Consider the following 19,772-nt stretch of genomic DNA (forward strand, 5'->3'; position numbering starts at 1 on the left):
TCTGTGCTCAGTCAGTGATTGCACATGCTTTCCTCTCTACCTTTTGCACTCAAGTACACACTTCTGGGTTGCACAAATTTGACTCTTATTCGTTAAAATAACAACTCAAGCTCACTCTCCTTTACACCACCTCCACTAAACACATTGTACAAAAACTGACTTTTCAAAAGTAGACTTTATTGTGTGATGCTCACCTCTAATGTCTGATGCTCACCTCCATCAAAATCTGTCTACCTTAATAAAGCTCATTAGCTTCTTGCTTATATACGTCCATCCCAACAGATAATGAAAGGTGTCACACAATCTTAGCACTGCAATAAACTAAGCTGCTGTAAGAATCATTTGGAGTTATATCATGGAAGAATGTTTGTCTTTCCCGAGAGTGTGTGTTTTATATCTGTTTGTTGGGTTTTATGATGTTTTTTTCTCTGTAATGTTTGCACCTTAAGAATAAATGTGCTTGCTTAGAAAGAGCTGTGTGGTAACTTGTAACTGCTGGCAATGCACAGTTCAGAGACCTAAGAAAGAAAGCAAAGCATAGGTGCTGATCTTTAGGCAGTCTGACTTGCTGGGGATATTATAGTGTGAGGCAGGGAGCTGTGCAGTCTCCACCCACCCTGATCAGAAGGGAGTGGGTCAGGAATCCGTCCCAAAAACAGGTGACAGTGGGGGAACCTGAGACCTGACTGGGAATGCCTGGAGCGGACCCTGGAAGGAGAGAATCATGTGCAGTTACCCTGAAACTGTGACACTTGTCAACATAGTAAACTATAGCAATTCTGACTCTGCATGCTCCTCACTGTTGTCCATTCCAGCTGGTGCCAAGGCATGGATCCAGCTCAGGATGATGTCCCATGTCTGCTTTTGGCACTGTTAATGCAGTAAGATGCAGGTGAAGGGCATTTTGATAGCAGCAGGTCTTGGTGAAGAGACCATGTATGCTGACATGGCTAAGTGGAGACCGCTGATGCTGTTTGCAATAGCTATGAATTCCCCACTATGTGGGCTAGCAGTTCTAGCGCAAAGCTATAAGCACAGAGGTATGGGACTGCATCACCATGCAGACCTGGGATGACCAGCAGTGGCTCCAGAACTGCTGAATGAGGAAGCCAGCTACTGTAGAGCTGTGTGAGGAGCTTGCTCCAACCTTCCAGTGCCAATGCATGCACATAAGGGAGGCCAAACCAGTCCAGAAATGGGTTACTATTGCCACCTGGAAGCTGGCTTCCCCAGACAGCTACCGGTTGGTGGCTAATCAGTGCGGTATTGGTAAGTGTCACAGAGTGGCTGGCCCCTTGAGGGGAGATGGGTCTCAGCCCTACTTGTGACATAGCCAATTCTCCTCCTCATGTGAGGAAAATGAAGCTCCCATGACCTGTGAATCATGTGACGCATCAGACCTAAATTTTTAGCCTCTTGGTTAGAGCACTCATCTGGGATGTGGAGGACCCTAGGCTACAAACATCTTTGGAATTTCTAAACATTATGAATGACAATTTCCCAACTCAAAATGTAATGCAGCCAACACAGGGGGATTTTTTATTGAACCTTGTTCTAACAGATGAAGAGGAACTGATCACAGAACTAAGAGTTTTTGGTATCTTACGTACAAGTGATCATGACTTTATCACATTTATAATCATAGAATCATAGGGTTAGAAGGGACCACAAGAGCCGTCTAGTCTAACTCACTGCCAAGATGCAGGAGTTGTTGTATGGAAACCATACAAGACAGGTAGGGCTATTTAGCCTCCTTTTGAAAACCTCCGGTGAAGGAGCTTCCACAACCTCCCTACGCAGTCCATTCCATTGTCCTACTATTCTTACTGTTAGGAAGTTCTCAGCAGCATGTGTTTCAGGAGCCCATTTCAAATCAAGTGTCGCTACATTCAAATTCTCTTACTTTGCACTCCTGGATTGTTTCTCAAAGCTAAACTGAACTGTGGAACTGAGACTAGACCTTAGTACCAGGTCTTTCTTCTCTAGTGTGGGCTCACTTTATGATGCCTACTTTGTCCTTAAGTGCGCCAGAAACCACTTTACTATTCTAAATGTAAAATTCAATGCTGTTCAGTGTAACAGGTTGTCCTTCCCCTTTAAGCACCAAGGGGCCTGCAGCTAACCAGCGAGCCTTGGTCTGTCTTCAAACTCAGCTAGAAAGCAACAAGGCCCAGATCCACAAAGTAGGGTTGCCAGCCTTGTGTCCAGTTTTCGACCGGAACGCCAGGTCAAAAAAGGGATCCTGGTAGCTCCAGTCGGTACTGCCGACCGGGCTGTTAAAAGTCTGGTCAGCAGTGCAATGGGGGCCCAGAGCTAAAGCAGGTTTCCCGCCTGCCCTAGCTCCACGTGACTACCGGAAGCGGCCACCAGGCTCTAGTGGCCCCTAGGCTCATGGGTGGCCAGGGAGGCTCCACGCGTAGCCCCTGCCCATAGTGCCGGCTCTGCAGCTCTCATTGGCCACAAACTGCAGCCAATGGGAGGAGTGGGGGTGGCACACGAGAGCAGCACGCAGATCCTCCCTGGCCGCCCATGCGCCTAGGGGCTGCAGGGACCTGGCAGCTGCTTCCTGGGAGCTGCAGTAAACTCTGCCATGATCCCACACCCCGACGCCCCTCCTGCACCCAGCCCCCTGCCCTAGCCTGGAATCCCCTCCCACACCAAACTCCCTCCTGAAGCCCACACCCTGCAGCCCCCAACACCCCCAGCCCTGAGCCCCCTCCTGCACCCCAAACCCCACACCCCCACCCCAGAGCCTACACCCCCAGCTGGAGCCCTCACCACCACTCCCCAACCCCCTGCCCCAGCCCTAAGCCCCTTCCTTCACCCCAAACCCCTCATCCCCGGCCCCACTCCAGAGCCCACACTCCCTCCCACACTCCAAACCCCTCATCCCCAACCCCAGAGCCTGCACCCCCAGCTGGAGTCCTCACCCCTCCGCCCCCCACATCTCAACCCTCTGCCCCAGCCCAGAGCCCTCTCCCGCACCCTGAACTCCTCCTTTCTGGCCCCACCTGGAGCCTGCACCCCCAGCCCAGAGCCCATCCCTCCTCTGCACCCCAGCCCTCTGTCCCAGCTCAGAGCCCTCTCCCACATCCCAAACCCCTCATCCCTGCCTCCCCCCCAGAGCTGCACTCCCAGCTGGTAATATTTATCACCAGAAGCATATGGAAAGAAGCTTCTACTCAAGAAGATTAAAGAACTAAATATCTTTGTTTAAAAAGAGACTTAGAGGTGATGATCTTATCAAAGTGTGCAGATACCTCAGCTGGTGGATAAGAGTAAAGAAAGGGGTGTAGGAACATTTTGTGTGTGCAGGGTTTGAGGGTGGCATGGATTTGGTGCAGGGAGTTATATTTGAAAGTAATTTACATATCGGACAGGACTTTTCATCCATGCGATGTACCCAGTGATGTGGCTGGAGGCAATATAAGCCTGGAATGCAATAAGAATGTTAAGAATAACATGATGGACTGCAGGATGGGGAGGGATAGCTCAGTGGTTTGCACATTGGCCTGCTAAACCCAGGGTTGTGAGTTCAATCCTTGAGGGGGCCATTTAGGGATCTGGGGCAAAAATTGGGGATTGGTCCTGCTTTGAGCAGGGGGTTGGACTAGATGATCTCCTGAGGTCCCTTCCAACCCTGATAGTCTATGATCTACTGAGATGCAGAGGAGTCCTGCAGTAAAGCTTGTGATGGAATAGGTGAATGTGCGCTTCTTAATAACTCTCAAGTTACATACCATAGAATTCCTAAATGGGTTCCAGAGCGGTTAACATATTATAACTGAAGGGGAGATGAATTCCAGCCTTATCAAAGGGTCTAATTATTTCATCAGGTTCATACAGAGAGCGTCTTTTATCATAAAAGAAGACAGGTACTAGCCGGTTTCTAGAACGCTTTCTTTAGTGGATGTTTATTTTCCTGAAAATCATAGTAGCCAAACCATACTATAGACGAGTGGTTCTCAACCCTTTTCACTCTTTGAGCCACAAATCTGCTGAAAAGTGCTTCCGTTAGCTCAGTCTTTTGCAGGTTGCTAGCAGTCTGATAGTATGGCTACTGTCCCTTATGACGGCCTTAACAAAAAATAGTTGTCTCAGAACCCCATAGAGCAACATCTTTAAATTAAAACCAAAAACAAGGGGGAGAGGCATATTGAATCCAAAGTCATGATGTAAATTACTGATTTGGTTAACAAATCAAAGGAGGAAGGGTTGGGGTTGCTACTGGCAACACTCAGAAAAATGTGTTTATTTATAGGTGATGTAAGACATTTTGCAGTTAATAAAATGAATGAAAGATCCAGTCTTGTAGTCCCTATTCAAGCAAACCACCAAATTGAGGTCAATGGTGAAACCCAAAGTGAGCATCTCTTACACCTGCCACTTCCTACCAAAAAAAGCTTAATGTTATGAGGTCACTTTGAACAACTGTGGTGTTTGTTCTAGTCTTGATGTTCACAGTGTTTCCCAGTCCCCATTACCTCCCAACATAATATTTCACTGCAGTTACAGAATGCAGAACATTTACCATAATCAAAATAACTGGCAGCCTGAATTATTGCAGCATTCATGTACTGTTGCAGCAATGCATGACCAATAGGATCAAGATCCTTTTTTATTTCCATCGCCCCTCCACTTTCCCCTTTTTGACACTTTTCCATTTTCTCATGTGGTTCCAGATATATCCTCAGTAGGGTTAAAGAGAAGTTTAATTAGGTCACATAGCTGAGGAACTCCACAGTGTTATTACACAACAATCTTTGTCATATTATACCTTGTTATGGCCTTCACAAAATGGTCACATTTGGCTTGCTTGAATCATTTGCACTATGAGTTTGTAATTGACTATTTGATAGAGTACAATTGTTGAAAAAAAGGGTGGAGACTACTGAATGTAATTATAAAGTTCCAAACTCTCTGACTGCTTTACCATGGGAAAGCTGTCTGTAACTTTGATTTCAGCATTTAGTTGGCTTCCTTGCTAAGTGTCTCATTGCCCTCAAGGAATCTCAGGAGGGCTGCTCCTCAGTAACTAATGTTAAAGCTTTACAGCTTGTGAGTCTTATCCAATGAGGTGTGGAGGAACCCAGCCCTAGCCTGAGGCAAAGAAAGGAAAAAAAGTTTCAGCTGAAGAGGGGATGGTGAATGTGTCATCTCTGGGGTTTCAAGTTAGGATTTTTCTCCTGATTCAGCTTTTCAGGGCTGTTTGGTCATATTGTTCTAAAGCAGTTGAAACTGTCAGTGCAATAATTTGACTGCTTCAAAGTTTAAGAGGAACCATCTTATTTTTAATTGTTGCTTTTCCACAGAGATGCCAGAGTTAAATAATTCATGTCAGGGTATATTTTTATTTGGGTATGGACTATAACTATTCATGTAAGCTAGGATCTGCACCTTTCTAGTATCTTGACATTCCTGTATAGCTGATATAGCCATTGGTTATTTGAGGTGTCTAATTCATAATTTTGCTTACTGAGGGTGGATTACAATACTTACACCTAATATTTAATTGCAATAATGTAAGCAAAATGATAAAACACTACTACAACAATAGGAACACCTACATTTGAAATGCCTATTGCATATGAGTTTATCCTGGGACTTGTGTTCTACTCTTTCATTCTTAGATTGACTTACATTTTCAACATTCTGGAGCAAAGCAATGATCCACCCACAGATATAAAAACTAAAGCATCCACAGGACTGAGAGTGAGATTTAAGTTAAACTCTTAGGGCAAGTATCAGAGTAACAGCAGGGCAAGTATGTAAGTCTGCAGCACTATAAATATACTACTTAGAATGTCTATAGTGCTCAATATGATCACTATGCTTTCATTCATTAATTGTTCACAACAATGCTGTTGGCAGTTGGTGTGTGTTTGATTTGGCATGCAAATTAAAGGAATAATAAGCAACACCAGGAGAGTAAGTGAGGAGGAGTTCATGTACAAGGCCAGTCATATGTGACAAAGCTTAGCCTTCTGTGATCTTGGCTTTGATAGCATTAAAAAACTGCCCTCCTCTGCAAATGTGTTCCTTTGTTGTTTTAGAGTCTTTCATGCCACAAATACTAAAGCTTCTCTTTTTACATTGCTATAGTATGTTAGCAGCACAGAACTGTTATGTTCTTAACAGAACTATGTTAGGGATGCAGAATTTAGCATACGGGGACAAACCATTAGTCCAGTGAGTCCAGTACACTACCTCCAGCAATGCCTAATAAGTTAGAACATCATTTTCCCCTTCCAATTGTGCACTTAGATGATCTGTGTAATGTTATGTGAGAGAAGAAATCCTTCTTGACACCTGAAGCAGTCCCTGAAGCATATTTAAATTAAATATTTTCTTTATGATCTTGGCTCACATTTCCTAAGTCTGCTACCTGTGCTCAAGGCTGAGATCACAGAGAAAAGGCTCAGTTCGGCCAGCCACACAAATCAACTCCCTCTTTTGAGACCCCTGGTGCTCTTCTGAACCTTTACCAGAGACCACCCTTGATGGCATTCCAGTTCAGGAATGGCATAAGAGGCTTAGATGGCAAAGCTAGAACATTTCAGCTTAGATCAACCATTTCCCCCTCAAACAAAACTACTGTATTTCATAGTCCAATAATTGCTCTAACTTTATTCCATGTCATGACTGTAGGCTTTTGTGAAAGGGAGAAGCTTGTTTGTTTTCTCAAATTCCTTCCATTTTTCTGCATATACCACCTCATTTAGGGCTAGATTGTCACAGCTGTTACCCAGCCATGCAGTAGAATAAAGCTGCCTCTTGTTCTCTGGACAGCCCTGCTCAGGTTCCAACTCCAGCTGAGTCTGGGTGGGGGACAGGGAATGGAGAGGTGCTTGTCCAATACTCCCTTTGTAAGCAAAAGGATGGGGAGGTGTAGATACAAGTGGGAAGCAGAAGGACAGGAGCCCAGCTTCCACTACTTGCTGTCCACAGTAGCCAATGGGTACACAGAAGGAGTAAGCAGCTCCATGTAAAGGAGTAGAATAATTTACATATGCCCAGAACAAGGGCAAATGCAAGGACTGAAGGGCAACTCCCTGCCTTCTCTGGTTTCCTCATGGGGTAACGCAGCTATGTGTCTCCCTATACTCAAGGCAGATTGTACTTTCCCCATTACTAATTAAGCATTTCATAACACCCAAGAACCAGCTGTAAGAATAATTAAAGATCATTTAAATTGGAGGGTCTTGTTTCTTCTCTTTTCCATTTAATACTCATGGAAATTGGTGTTAAAGAAGCGAGTAAATCCTAGCAGAGTGGACCCCCAGCTGTACTTCAGTAAGTTTCTACAAAAAACATTAAGAAAAGGAGTACTTGTGGCACCTTAGAGACTAACCAATTTATTTGAGCATAAGCTTTCGTGAGCTACAGCTCACTTCATCGGATGCATACTGTGGAAACTGCAGAAGACATTATATACACAGAGACCATGAAACAATACCTCCTCCCACCCCACTCTCCTGCTGGTAATAGCTTATCTAAAGTGATCACTCTCCTTACAAAGTGTATGATAATCAAGTTGGGCCATTTCCAGCACAAATCCAGGTTTTCTCCCCCCCCCACACACAAACCCACTCTCCCGCTGGCAACAGCCCATCCAAAGTGATCACTCTCCTCACAATGTGCACGACAATCAAGGTGGGCCACTTCCAGCACAAATCCAGGGCTCAACAAGAGCGTCCGAGGGGGGGGGCAGGAAAAAACAAGGGGTTACCTATTTCCCCTCGCTTCTTCCCACCCCCTCTCCAGACGCGCCCACCAAACCCCGACTACCACACACATTGCAAGGAGAGTGGTCACTCCAGACAAGCCACCACCAGCAGGAGAGTGGGCCCATGTGCGCGTGTGTGGGGGGGAGCGAGAAAACCCAGATCCGTGCTGGAAATCGTCCAACCCGACCACCACACACACTGCAAGGAGAGCGACCACTCCAGACAAGCCACCACCAGCAGGAGAGTGGGGTGGGAGGAGGCATCCCTTCATGCTTTATGACAGGTTTCAGAGTAACAGCCGTGTTAGTCTGTATTCGCAAAAAGAAAAGGAGTTCTTGTGGCACCTTAGAGACTAACCAATTTATTTGAGCATAAGCTTTCATGAGCTACAGCTCTCTTCATCGGATGCATACTGTGGAAAGTGTAGAAGATCTTTTTATATACACACAAAGCATGAAAAAATACCTCCACCCACCCCACTCTCCCGCCGGCAATAGCCCATCCAAAGCGATCACTCTCCCCACAACGTGCATGACAATCAAGTTGGGCCATCTCCAGCACAAATCCAGGCCCCCTCACCCCCCCCCACATACATACACACACACACACACACACAAACCCACTCTCCCGTTGGCAACAGCCCATCCAAAGTGACCATTCTCCCTACAATGTGCATGACAATCAAAGTGGGCCAGCTCCAGCACAAATCCAGGGCTCAAGAAGAACGTCTGGGGCGGGGGGGGGCGGGAAACAAGGGGAAATAGGTTACCTTGCATAATGACTTAGCCATTCTCAGTCTCTATTCAAGCCTAAGTTAACTGTATCCAATTTGCAAATGAATTCCAATTCAACAGTTTCTCGCTGGAGTCTGGATTTGAAGTTTTTTTGTTGTAATATAGCAACTTTCATGTCTGTAATCGCATGACCAGAGAGATTGAAGTGTTGTCTGACTGGTTTATGAATGTTAAAGTTCTTGACATCTGATTTGTGTCCATTTATTCTTTTGTGCTGGATTTGTGCTGGAAATGGCCCAACTTGATTATCGTACACATTGTAAGGAGAGTGATCACTTTAGATAAGCTATTACCAGCAGGAGAGTGGGGTGGGAGGAGGTATTTTTTCATGCTTTATGTGTATAAAAAGATCTTCTACACTTTCCACAGTATGCATCCGATGAAGTGAGCTGTAGCTCACGAAAGCTTATGCTCAAATAAATTGGTTAGTCTCTAAGGTGCCACAAGTACTCCTTTTCTTTTTGCGAATACAGACTAACACGGCTGTTACTCTGAAAAAAACATTAAGTACGTCTTCACTGCGGTTAATGTAGGTTCTTATTCCAGTGTTGCCTTTAACTCTGCTTCTGTCCACACACACAGCCCTCTCACCTGAGTTTAGTGGTGCTTTCAACTCAGACTAGCTGGGCTGTCTAGGGCTATGGCTAAAACCCAATTTAAGCTTTTACTTGGACTGGTAACCATCCCACTTTGCGGTAAGGACACTCGCTAAACTACTCAAGTGCTGATAGTCCAGCCCATGCCTTCCCACAAACCTCCCCCCGCCCTCCACCCAGAAGGGCAGACATGTTCCCCCACAATTCACAGTAGCAGCTCACCTTACTGCAGCATAATGAACCAGTGAATGTCCCCAAGAAGTTCTAGCTACACACAGGGTGAGTACAGCACCAATGAGGACACAGTAACTGTAACTCAGGAATGGCTTTACAATGTGGCTGCTCACATCCAAACTAGGCGAACGTGGATGCTCAGATGCCGATCACCTGAGTTAATTCTGCAGTGAAGGCATACCTCTTAAGCTTTCAAAGATTATTTCCATGTTCGACTAAGCCAGTGGCTCTCAGACTTTTTTACTGGTGACCCCTTTCACACAGCAAGCCTCTGTGTGCGACTCCCCTTATAAATTAAAAACACTTGTTAATATATTTAACACCATTATAAATGCTGGAGGCAAAGCAGGGTTTGGGGTGGAGGTTGACAGCTTGCGACCCACCTCACGTAATAACCACGCGACCCCCTGAGAGCTCCCGACCCCCAGTTTGAGACTCCTGTACTAAACTCTAGTCTATACTACAGAATTATGTTGCCGCAAAGCAGCTTATGTCAACCTAACTCAGTAAGTGTCTACACTACAATTTCGTTCCCTCCAATGTAACTCGACCGCTGAACTGACTTAATAACTCCACCGCCATGAGCAGCATAGCATCAGTGTCGATGGAGTTATGTTGTTTACATTGACTGTTGCTGTCTTTCAGAAACCATCCCGCAGTACCCCAGATTGACCGTTCAATCGGTGCAAGTGCTCTTGATGAGGACGTGCAGCACTGACACAAGGAGCAAAGTGCAATGTAATTACTGTAGCACAGTGGTGGGCAAACTACACCTCACAGGCTGGATCCGGCCCCTCAGGACTTGGGATCCGGCCCACAGGGTTGCTGCTCCCAGAAGCGGCTAACGCCATGGCCCTGTGCCCCCTGGGGATGGGGGGGAGAGGGCTCCACGCGCTGCCCTCACCTACAGGCACTGCCCTCCACAGCTCCCATTAGCCGGGAACGGGGAACCGCAGCCAATGGGAGCTTCGGTGGAGGTACCCACACGTGAGGGCAGCGTGTGGAGCCCTCTGCCCCCTCCCTCCCCCTGGGGCCACAGGGACGTGGTGCTGGCCGCTTCCGGGAGCGATACGGGGCCAAGGCAAGCAGGCAGGGAGCCTGTCCTGGCTCCGGTGCATGCCGCTGCCGCCCTAGAGCCTTTACAGGTAAGCTCCAGGTAAGCCCACCCCTGCTGTAGCAGCTGTATGTTGACATAAATTTTTGTAGTGTAGCTTGCTCCTGACTCCTAGTCATTTTTGTTCACTTTTCATTTTGATTGGTTCTTTCTAAGCATGCCAGCCTGGGAAAATCCTCCCCAGGCTTTTCTCTTCTTCTAGTCCACTTAATGTCACTGAGCTTTTCACTGCTCGTACTTCAAGTCTTTGTTGTGAAATGCTCGGGTTAAGTACAGACCCAGAGGGCAGGTAAAGAGGAAAACACTATGAGCGTCAATACTAACTGTAGGTGTGAGCGTCTGAATTTTTTTGGTTACTTTCCTTGTCATGGTTGGGTGTGGCGAAAACTCCAGTGTAAGCATTAAAGAAGCAGCTTTCCAAATGGCAATAGCAATTGTAAAGAACAGAAGTGGGAACACCTAGTACTGCCACACAGAAGGAGAACAGAATGGGGAAACTTGAAAAACCTGTGTCAGATCAAATGTGGTTTTCATCATCTGGGCCCAGTCTTGCTCCCATTGAAGTCAATGGGAGTCTAAGGATCCAAAATATATATTTGATATCATCTTGGTCTTGGCCACTGCACAATTAAAGACCTGTGGAAAAACTCTGACGAATATGCCATTTTTGTAAAGGTTTTGCATGAAAGTGAGACCAAATTTATCCTCCATTATATGGTGCAACCTCATTGTAATAAAATGGAGTTGCACCTTGCAATGTGCACAGAATTTGGCCCACAATCAGTAATTAAGAGTTTGTCTGTTCCTGTTGCTTATGCTGTACCTGACGGTTATAATCCTATCTGCAGGGTCACTATCTCTGCCCCCGTCACTTGAGATGTGATGTGAATAATTCACCAGGGAAGGTATTTTAAATGATCCATGGTATATTCTAAAGATATAATGCTTTTATCAAACATCCTAAAATGACTGTGTGCTACCAGCATTGTTCTGAAAATACAAATGTGCTCTTGAAAAGAAACATTTTACAAAGAAACAGGTGGTGTAGGTGAACAGTTGTATGGTGAATGATTGTGCAGTGGCTGTAAAAAGAAAGGCATGAGGAATATAAGGTATAACTACTGACCTTACCACAGTCCTAGATAAATGTCAAATTAGTTTGACTTGGTTTTCCCTTACATTCATCACACACACAACACTCTCACACACATGCAAAATTTCTATAGTCTACTCAAATTTTTATTAGAACATAAGAATGGCCATACTGGGTCTGAACAAAGGTCCATCTAGCTCACCAGCCTGTCGTCCAACAGTGGCCAGTGCCAGGTGCTTCAATGGGAATGAACAGAACAGGCAATCATCAAGTGATTCATCCCTTGTCGCCCATGCCCAGCTTCTGGCAAACAGAGGCTAGGGATACCTTCTTGTGTTAAGGAAGGAAGAGAGACAGAGAGTTTAATATTTTGGAGGCTTTAAAATGTGATGATGAGAAGGAAGGAGTTTATAACTACCTTGATAGACAGGAGCACGAGTACTTCTATGCAACAAGCAAGGGATATAGAGAGCCATCTGGGCCCTGACCTGCAAGCACTTAAATACGAAAGCAATGTTAAGCATGTGAGTGGTCCCAGTGACTTCATTAAGCATTCAAATAGTTCCAAAATTACCCATGACCATGAATGCTTTGTTGCATAGGCACCAACTCCGTGGGTGCTCCTGGGCTGGAGCACAACATAGGAAAAAATCAGCAGGTGCATAGCACGCACCGGCAGCCAGCTCCCCCTTCACTCCCAGTGCCTACGCCCGCCGCAAGCAGCTATTTCTTGGCGTGCAGGAGACTCGGGGAGGAGCGGGGATGGGGTGTGCTCTGGAAAGGGGGCAGGGTGGGAAGAGGCAGGATGGGGACTTGGGGAAAGGGGTCGGGTGAGGGTGGGGCCTGGGGCAAAGCAGGAGGTTGAGCAAGCCCCAGGCCTAAAGGAAGCCGGCGCCTATGCTTTGTTGGACTGTGGCCCTCATCATTAAGGAGCCTGGCAGACAAGTCCTATGCAGATTTTTTATAGTGCAATAATAGACAAGTATTTATTAATTGCTTTCGTACAATATCAGTTTAAACATTCAAATGCAATTAAGAAGTCGCCAGTGCAATGCTAGAATAATGTCGGAGGATTGAGGTTATGTGTTCAGTTACTGTGCAGTAACTGGTTTAGATAACAGGAAAGCATGCATTGTTGTGGAATAACCTGGTAATTCTTCTAACGGTTTTGATAAGTTGCCAATCACATGATTCTCCCTGCATTAACTTGTTCACCACATTTTTACAAAACTTTACTCTTTGGGCCCTGTCCAATGCCCATTGAAGTCAATGGGAGTCTTTCTATTGACTTGGCTGATCTTTGGATCAAACTCTCTGGATGGGATTTAGGCTCCTACATCCTAAATTTAGATGATCAGAACCTCCACTCAGCTGCTGCAGCAGTGCTGTCTAACCCTTTCGGCACCTAAGTTTCCACTGAAAAAGTCCCCAAGGACCTACATTTCTTCTGGTGGGCATGCATGCAGCTGTCTAATACTGGTTAGAATTGTATCTAATGATAAGAATCCACTGTCCTTTTGTGAAGGAGGTGGTAGTGGTGTACCTATTAAAACCCAGTTTTTTAATGGCCAAATTCTGCCAATCTTACACAGCCTGAGTAGTATCTTACTCTGTGAATAGTCCCATTGGGCCAGATTCTGGTATCCTTACTCATGCTGAGTACTATCTTACTCCCAAAGCAGTCTCATTTAAAATTAGTGGGATTGTTTGTGGAGTAAGATACTACTCAGCTTGAGTAAGGATGGTATAATATAGTCTGTGATCCAGCATGGCCAGAAGGCAGCAGGAGAGTGATATAGGAAAGATATGTAAGTCCCAGGATGAGGAGAAACCTTATTCCCTGTAGAGGGAAGAAAGGTTTCTATAGATTAATTAAAAGCACCTTAAGCCAATTAGAGCACCTGAAGCCAGTTGTGACAAAGTGGGACTGTTCTTAATGTTTCCTCTGAATACTGTAGGGGTGCCTCAGTTTCCTCTAGGCATTTCTTAAGTATCTAGGTGGTGGGAAAGGGTGTAGCAACTCTGTCTAATCAGAGTGAGATCCTAGCCAGGGCACAAGGAGAGCATAAAGGTGATTTGATCCTGTTGCCTACTGATGGTGTGGAAACCTGTAGCAAGAAGGAAAAGATTCCTGAACTTGTATGTGGCAAAGGGAAAGAGAATGCTTCTAACCTTTTATCTAGGAACTCTGTAAGTTTGCCCGAAAGGGGATTGTGTAGGAATCCGCCTGATGGGCCAGAGGTAATTCTGGATGTAAGTGAGACCCAGAAAGAGTCTGTTGTTGCTCAGGAAAGTGTTCCTCTAGAGCAAGCCCTAGGTAAAGAGGGTAAGGGCAGAATTTCTGAGAGGGGTGAATTGTTGCATAGAAAAGCCCCTAGGGAAAGGAATCCTCATGGTAGTCTTTGCAAGCAGTTTACTGCAACTGAAGGGTGTGAAAGTGATTTAATCAAGAAAGTTTCAGTTCCTAACAGTCAGAAATTTTTGGTTGTGAATGAAGCCACTGACTTTCCTGTTGAAGGATCCGGTGTGGATAGATTTGAGGTCTCAGATGGAGTGAAAGCTGTTAAGAACGTTAAACAGTCCTATAACCAAGTGGCTGTGTTTGGTCAGCTTGTTGGGGAGACAAGGTTGTTGAAAAAGGAATGTCTCCATGCTAATTCTGTAAGTGAACAGTCTGTGTCCCAGGTGAAGTGGGTGTTGGGCTGCATCAAGGAGGCAGGGCTGACGGTAAAAGCTGAAAAGTGTAAGGTGGAGATAACCAGAGAGTGGCCTGTTCCCCAGACCAAGAAACAGGGCCAGGCCTTTATTGGGATGGTGGGGTACTACTGGAGGTTTGTACCCCACTTGAGCTCCCTAGCTGCCCCCATCACTGAGCTATGTAAGAAGGAGAAGACAGATGAGCTGGTCTGGACCGAGCAGTGCCAGAGGGCTCTCTGTGCGTTGAAGGAGGCTCTAATCCAGGGACTGGTAAACCCAGACTTTCCCAAGGCCTTTATAGTGTTCACCGATGCCTCAGACACAGGGCTGGATGAGGGGCTGATGCTGAGTGGCGGGTGACAGACACCTGGTCGGGGGGGGGACGGGACCCACAGGCAGGGCAGGTCAGCTACCAACCAGGTTTGTCTGGTCCAGAGGCACTGCTGGGAAGTGAGTCCACGGCAGGGATGGAGTGACCAGGGACAGGACTCAGCAGGGCTGTGACAGCGAGAGGGGAGAGGGGAGACTGGGTAGCTGAGTCTGCAGAGCAGAACAGCTTGGTAGTTAATCTCTCGAGAGTGCATGGGATGGCAGGTCTACTCTCATCTCTAGACACTTTGGATAGAACTTGTAGTCTCTCAGTGAATTTAACATCTAGTTCCTTGTGGAAGCAGAGGTTGGTAAGGGAAGGAAAACAGAACTTGGAGAGTACAGTTTGTAAAAGTGAACCTGCCTATCCGATACCACGTGTCAATGAGCTAGCTGATCAGTTAGGCAAGGCTTGATACCTAACCACTCTGGACCTGACCAAAGGATATTGGCAAATTCCGCTGGCCAAGAATGCCAAGGAAAAGACTGCTTTCTCTACACCTGATAGTCTGTTCCAATACACTATCCTCCCTTTCGGACTCCATGGGGCCCCTGCAACATTCCAACGACTTCTGGATAAATTACTGCGACCTCATGCCAGGTATGCTGCCACCTATTTAAACAATATAGTCATCCATAGCCCTGACTGGGAAACACACCTAGGGAAAGTAGAAGCGGTACTAGACACCCTGCGGAAGACCGGCCTCACTGCCCAACCCTCTGAAGTGCGTGATAGGACTAGCTGAGGTCAGATACCTCTGGTATGTAGTAGGGAGAGGCTTGGTAAAACCCTAATGGAACAAAGTGGAGGCAATACAAGATTGGCCTCGGCCAGTCCGTAAAAAGCAGGCAGAGCATTTCTCGGATTAGTAGGGTACTATCGGAGATTCATCCCTCATTTTGCCACAAGAGCAGGGCCATTGACGGATCTGATAAAGGCTTGGGGCCCCGAGATAGTAAAATGGTCTGATGCAGCAGAAGGAGCATTCGCAGATTTAAGGACAGCCCTCTGCTGCCATCCAGTACTCATAGCCCCAGACTTCAAGAAAGAATTTGTCCTACAAACAGATGCTTCAGAATTAGGGCTAGGAGCCGTCGTTTTGCAGATGGTAGGGGAGGAGGAACACCCGATCCTGTACCTCAGCCAGCAGCTCCTCCCCAGGGAGCAAAAGTAGGCCGTCATTGAAAAGGAATGTCTGGCAGTAAAATGGGCCATGGAAACTCTCTGCTACTACCTACTGGGACAGTGATTTACAATGGTGACAGACCATGCCCCGCTCCAGTGGATGCACAGAAACAAGGAGAAGAATGCAAAAGTGACCAGATGTTCCTATCTCTGCAACCCTTTCATTTCTGAGTATAGCATAGGGCCGGAAGCCAACATGGCAACACTGATGGCTTGTCACGAGAACATTGCCTCTCGTCCCAAGTAGCCCAACCCCATGGTGTTGAGCAGGGGAGGAGGATATGTGATACAGCATGGCCAGAAGGCAGCAGGAGAGTGATATAGGAGAGATATGTAAGTCCTAGGATGAAGAGAAGCCTTATTCCCTGTAGAGGGAAGAAAGGTTTCTATAGATTAATTAAAAGCACCTGAAGCCAATTAGAGCACCTGAAGCTGGTCACCTGATAAAAACCCCCTGCTTCAATCAGCCAGGGGAAGGAGTTGGAGAGAGTGATCTGGAGTTGGAGCAGAGAGCAGTTTGGAGGAGTTGAAGTAGAGGACAGTTTGGAGAAGTGCCGTGGCTGGCTAGAAGACCAAGAACCTAGGTAAAGAGACACCCGGCTTGTGCAGAGAGAGAGAGAGCAGGAAGCCCCACAAGCTGAAGAGCAGGAGAGGGAAGTAGCCCAGGGGAAGGAAGCACTAGTTCAAGTGGTTTACCACTATCCCTAGGGCCTCTGGGCTGGGACCCGGAGTAGAGGGCGGGCCCGGGTCCCTCCCTCTCCACTACCGTTCTTTGGGTTACTAGTGGGACAGTAGATACCCTAGTTCAGGGGCAGGAAACTGTGTCCTGAACTTCAACTCCTCCCCCCCCCCCCCGAAGAGGAAGTGTGGGACCCATCATAATCATACTGGCAATTTGCCACAAGTCCTAAAAGGTTTTTATGCTTATAGTGAGAAATCCTGGCCCCACAGAATGGAAGTTTTGCCTTTGACTTCAACAGGGCCAAGATTTCACCCATTGTGTCTGTTTGTACAATGAAATATGCACAGATTTAGTACAGCCTTAAGATTACTTCAGTTTAAACATTTTTAAGGGTTTATCAGGCAAACTATTTCTTCTGGAGGGCAAATGGGAAATGCCCAAAGAAAACATAGTGAAAGGGGCATTTCCTCTGCAAATATTTGAAAAGATCAAGACCTAAAATTTGCTACACAAATTCTACTAACTACTAGAAACTGTTCCAAACTAATTTAGAAGGTATTTTACTACGTTACAGGTTGAAAGTTTTGTAGTTCTCTTCAGTTCTTTTGCTTTTGTTTCTACCTGAAAGTCCATTTGAAGAACTACCTGTTTTCAGCACATTTTGTAATCTGATCTTTGATATTAGCTACATACATTCCCATCCACATGCAGCTTTTTCTCAGTAAATTATTTGGATCCTTGCTGGGAATGGGCAGGAATGACTTCAGCAGCAAAATCTTTTGAATGCTGGTCATTACTTTCCTTCTTTGTTGTCACAGCAGCACTAAGGTTCTGAAAATAGCAAAAGCTTGTAACTATCAGTTTATTTTTGATCTCTTTTCTGCACTGCCATTAAAAATCTTACCCTGTCCCTGAAGAGATATACAGAGACTTCTACTGTGCTGCCCACCATGGTTCACTGCCCCTTCCCTATAAGAGCCTCATTTAGAAACTAGGTCCTCCTCACACTGAGAGACAGAAGTTGAGAGATGTTTTGTTTCTCCCCTTATTCCCCCCATTCCACTATGTCTTTTTAATTTCTCCTCTGATTGGAAATTCCAGCATCCTAAAGTTGATTTGGCTGAGGCCTGATTTTTCTAACAATGGGGTTTTTATTTTTGTAGCAATGGAATCTATGCCACCAATTTTTCTTTGGCCATTCCTGTCTGCCTCAATTTCCTACCTGTTGTTTCCAAAAGATCCTCATGCAAGGGATTCAACTTCGTTACAAGATATTTTTCTCCCAGAGACAATTGTGTTTTGTCTGTCATTTTAGGATTCCGGGTAGCTCCCAGCTGGTTGGCTCCTCTAATCAGGGTGTCAGAGGAAGAGGAGGCACCAAAAGGATATACAGAACAAAGGTTGGGAAACATGGCTTTCCACCATTTTTTCTCCTTTCTCTCACCTTTCCCCACATCGATGGGGCTTAGAAAGCTTGTGCATCCTTTCCAAGGGTCTGTGATAATCTTTATTTTCTGGGGATTAATTATCCAAAGTATTTGCTGTGGCACTCTGGTATTTTTTAACTTCTCAATGGCCAGACCACACCCTTCTGTTGCCCTTTGTTTTAAAAATAGCCTTTTCTTGAAATGGGCACTATCAGTCATTAGTTTAATGATTATTCAATAGCACTTTTGAACTAGTTCTTGCACAGTTCAAATAGCCAATATAACTCTGTAAGACTCTCACTTGGGAATGTGCTGCACTGGCTGTTGACCCAAACTTCCCCAGAACTAGTTACATAGCCAATGTATAGAAATGCTGATGTAGCAAAAAAACCCTCCTTCCAAGTTACTTTATCATTTATATTTATAGTATTTTCTGTGGGTTGCAAATCAAATGTCCTTGTTTCTTAAAGCTTTTGTGATAGCTAGTGAAAGTATAAAAAACACTCTCTCTCATATATTGTTTGTGTAGGTATCGTCTGTTATTATTCACTGAGGATTTTTGCTGTAGGAAGCTACAAAATAATACTAACCACCTAAAGAATGCTGTTTTGGTGTTTTCTAAATCATCCTCACAATAGTCTGAGGTAATGAAGTGATATTTTCTTTCTTTATAGAGAAGGAGTCAGGAGTTCCTGATTCTCTTTTCTGTGCTGAAACCAATGGAGTCTGTGTCAGCACACACGAAAGCAAGCGTTCAAAAGAAACGTATACAGAAGCTACAGTAAAAGGAGAGAAATATTCAGGATATGCTTCAAGGTGCTTGCAGCTTGCATGTAATACCAAGTGCAATGATGATAAATGTTGAGCTAGGTAAAGTTAATCTGTACCTAGAATGCTTTATTCAATGAAAGCAAAATCAATCACTGCTGACCTGTTGACTCTTGCCGTCTCTTGTTCAATCTTCTAACATCTGCAAGTTGATTAGTCCAGAGTGTTGAATACTGGGGCCAGAGTCCATGGGCAATGAAACCTTGTTTGCCAAAATTCTAAGGCTCTGTTCAGATATCAAGGGCCTCAGTCCCACATGATAGTTTATACAATTCCTTTGAGAGGAATGTATCCCTGCCACCTGTATTTTGAGCACCTCCCCTTGCACCCCGAAAACTACAAACTATTAAAAGTGAACAAATTATTGGCCAGATTCTGCCTGTGCTCCTTAAATGGATTGGCTCATCAGAAGTCTGTTGAATTTTGGGGAGTGGAAATAAAGGATCAGGCCCATTTCAACTTCATAGTTTGGTGAACATCAAAATTCATTGTCCTTCATTGTAAATATTAGCCTTGAAACTGCCTCTGTCTATACTTCTCCTTCTCATCAACAAACTGTGGTGTTCACCTCATCAGTTGATGTGCATTTAATAAGAAAGTATATAACATTGTACATAAGATAATTGTATCCCTCTGCCCTAAACATTATGTGCTGTAGCTCTTCATAATTTGTAGGCTCTCCTGGGCAGGTTCAGTGTCTTCCTGTGCATGTCAGCTGTGAACTATTGTGCTACCAGAATATAAATGAAGAATAATAGAAGTCCCATTAATATGAAATAATAAATTTGCAAGTTACTTTCCCACTCTTCTCTTGCTTCAGAGTTCTACTGCAACGGAATGTAGTTTTGCGTATTTTATCTCTTGCTTTCCTTCCTATCCCCAAATAGAATTAAATACAATCACCATGTTTCAAACAAGACACAGATGGCCATCATTTATTAAGTATGGTTAGCATCATGAAAATATCTGCAACAGCTTATTCCTAAACAGACGAACTGCATCTGCATAAACTGCACTCTGTCACT

The 19,772-nt window shown here is 45.3% G+C and overlaps 1 protein-coding gene across 1 annotated transcript in view; it reads left to right on the forward strand.

Moving 5' to 3' along the window:
• Positions 1 to 18,849, forward strand: part of TNFAIP3 (TNF alpha induced protein 3) — a 111,863-nt gene extending 93,014 nt beyond the window's left edge. The window contains exons 10-11 of the transcript XR_012158061.1: positions 17,808 to 17,892; positions 18,594 to 18,849. The gene's annotated coding sequence lies outside the window, so the exon portion shown is untranslated. The remainder of the gene's footprint in view (positions 1 to 17,807; positions 17,893 to 18,593) is intronic.
• The last annotated feature ends 923 nt before the right edge of the window (positions 18,850 to 19,772 follow it).

The sequence above is a fragment of the Lepidochelys kempii genome, chromosome 3, assembly GCF_965140265.1.
Source record: "Lepidochelys kempii isolate rLepKem1 chromosome 3, rLepKem1.hap2, whole genome shotgun sequence".
Classification (NCBI taxonomy): Eukaryota; Metazoa; Chordata; order Testudines; family Cheloniidae; genus Lepidochelys; species Lepidochelys kempii.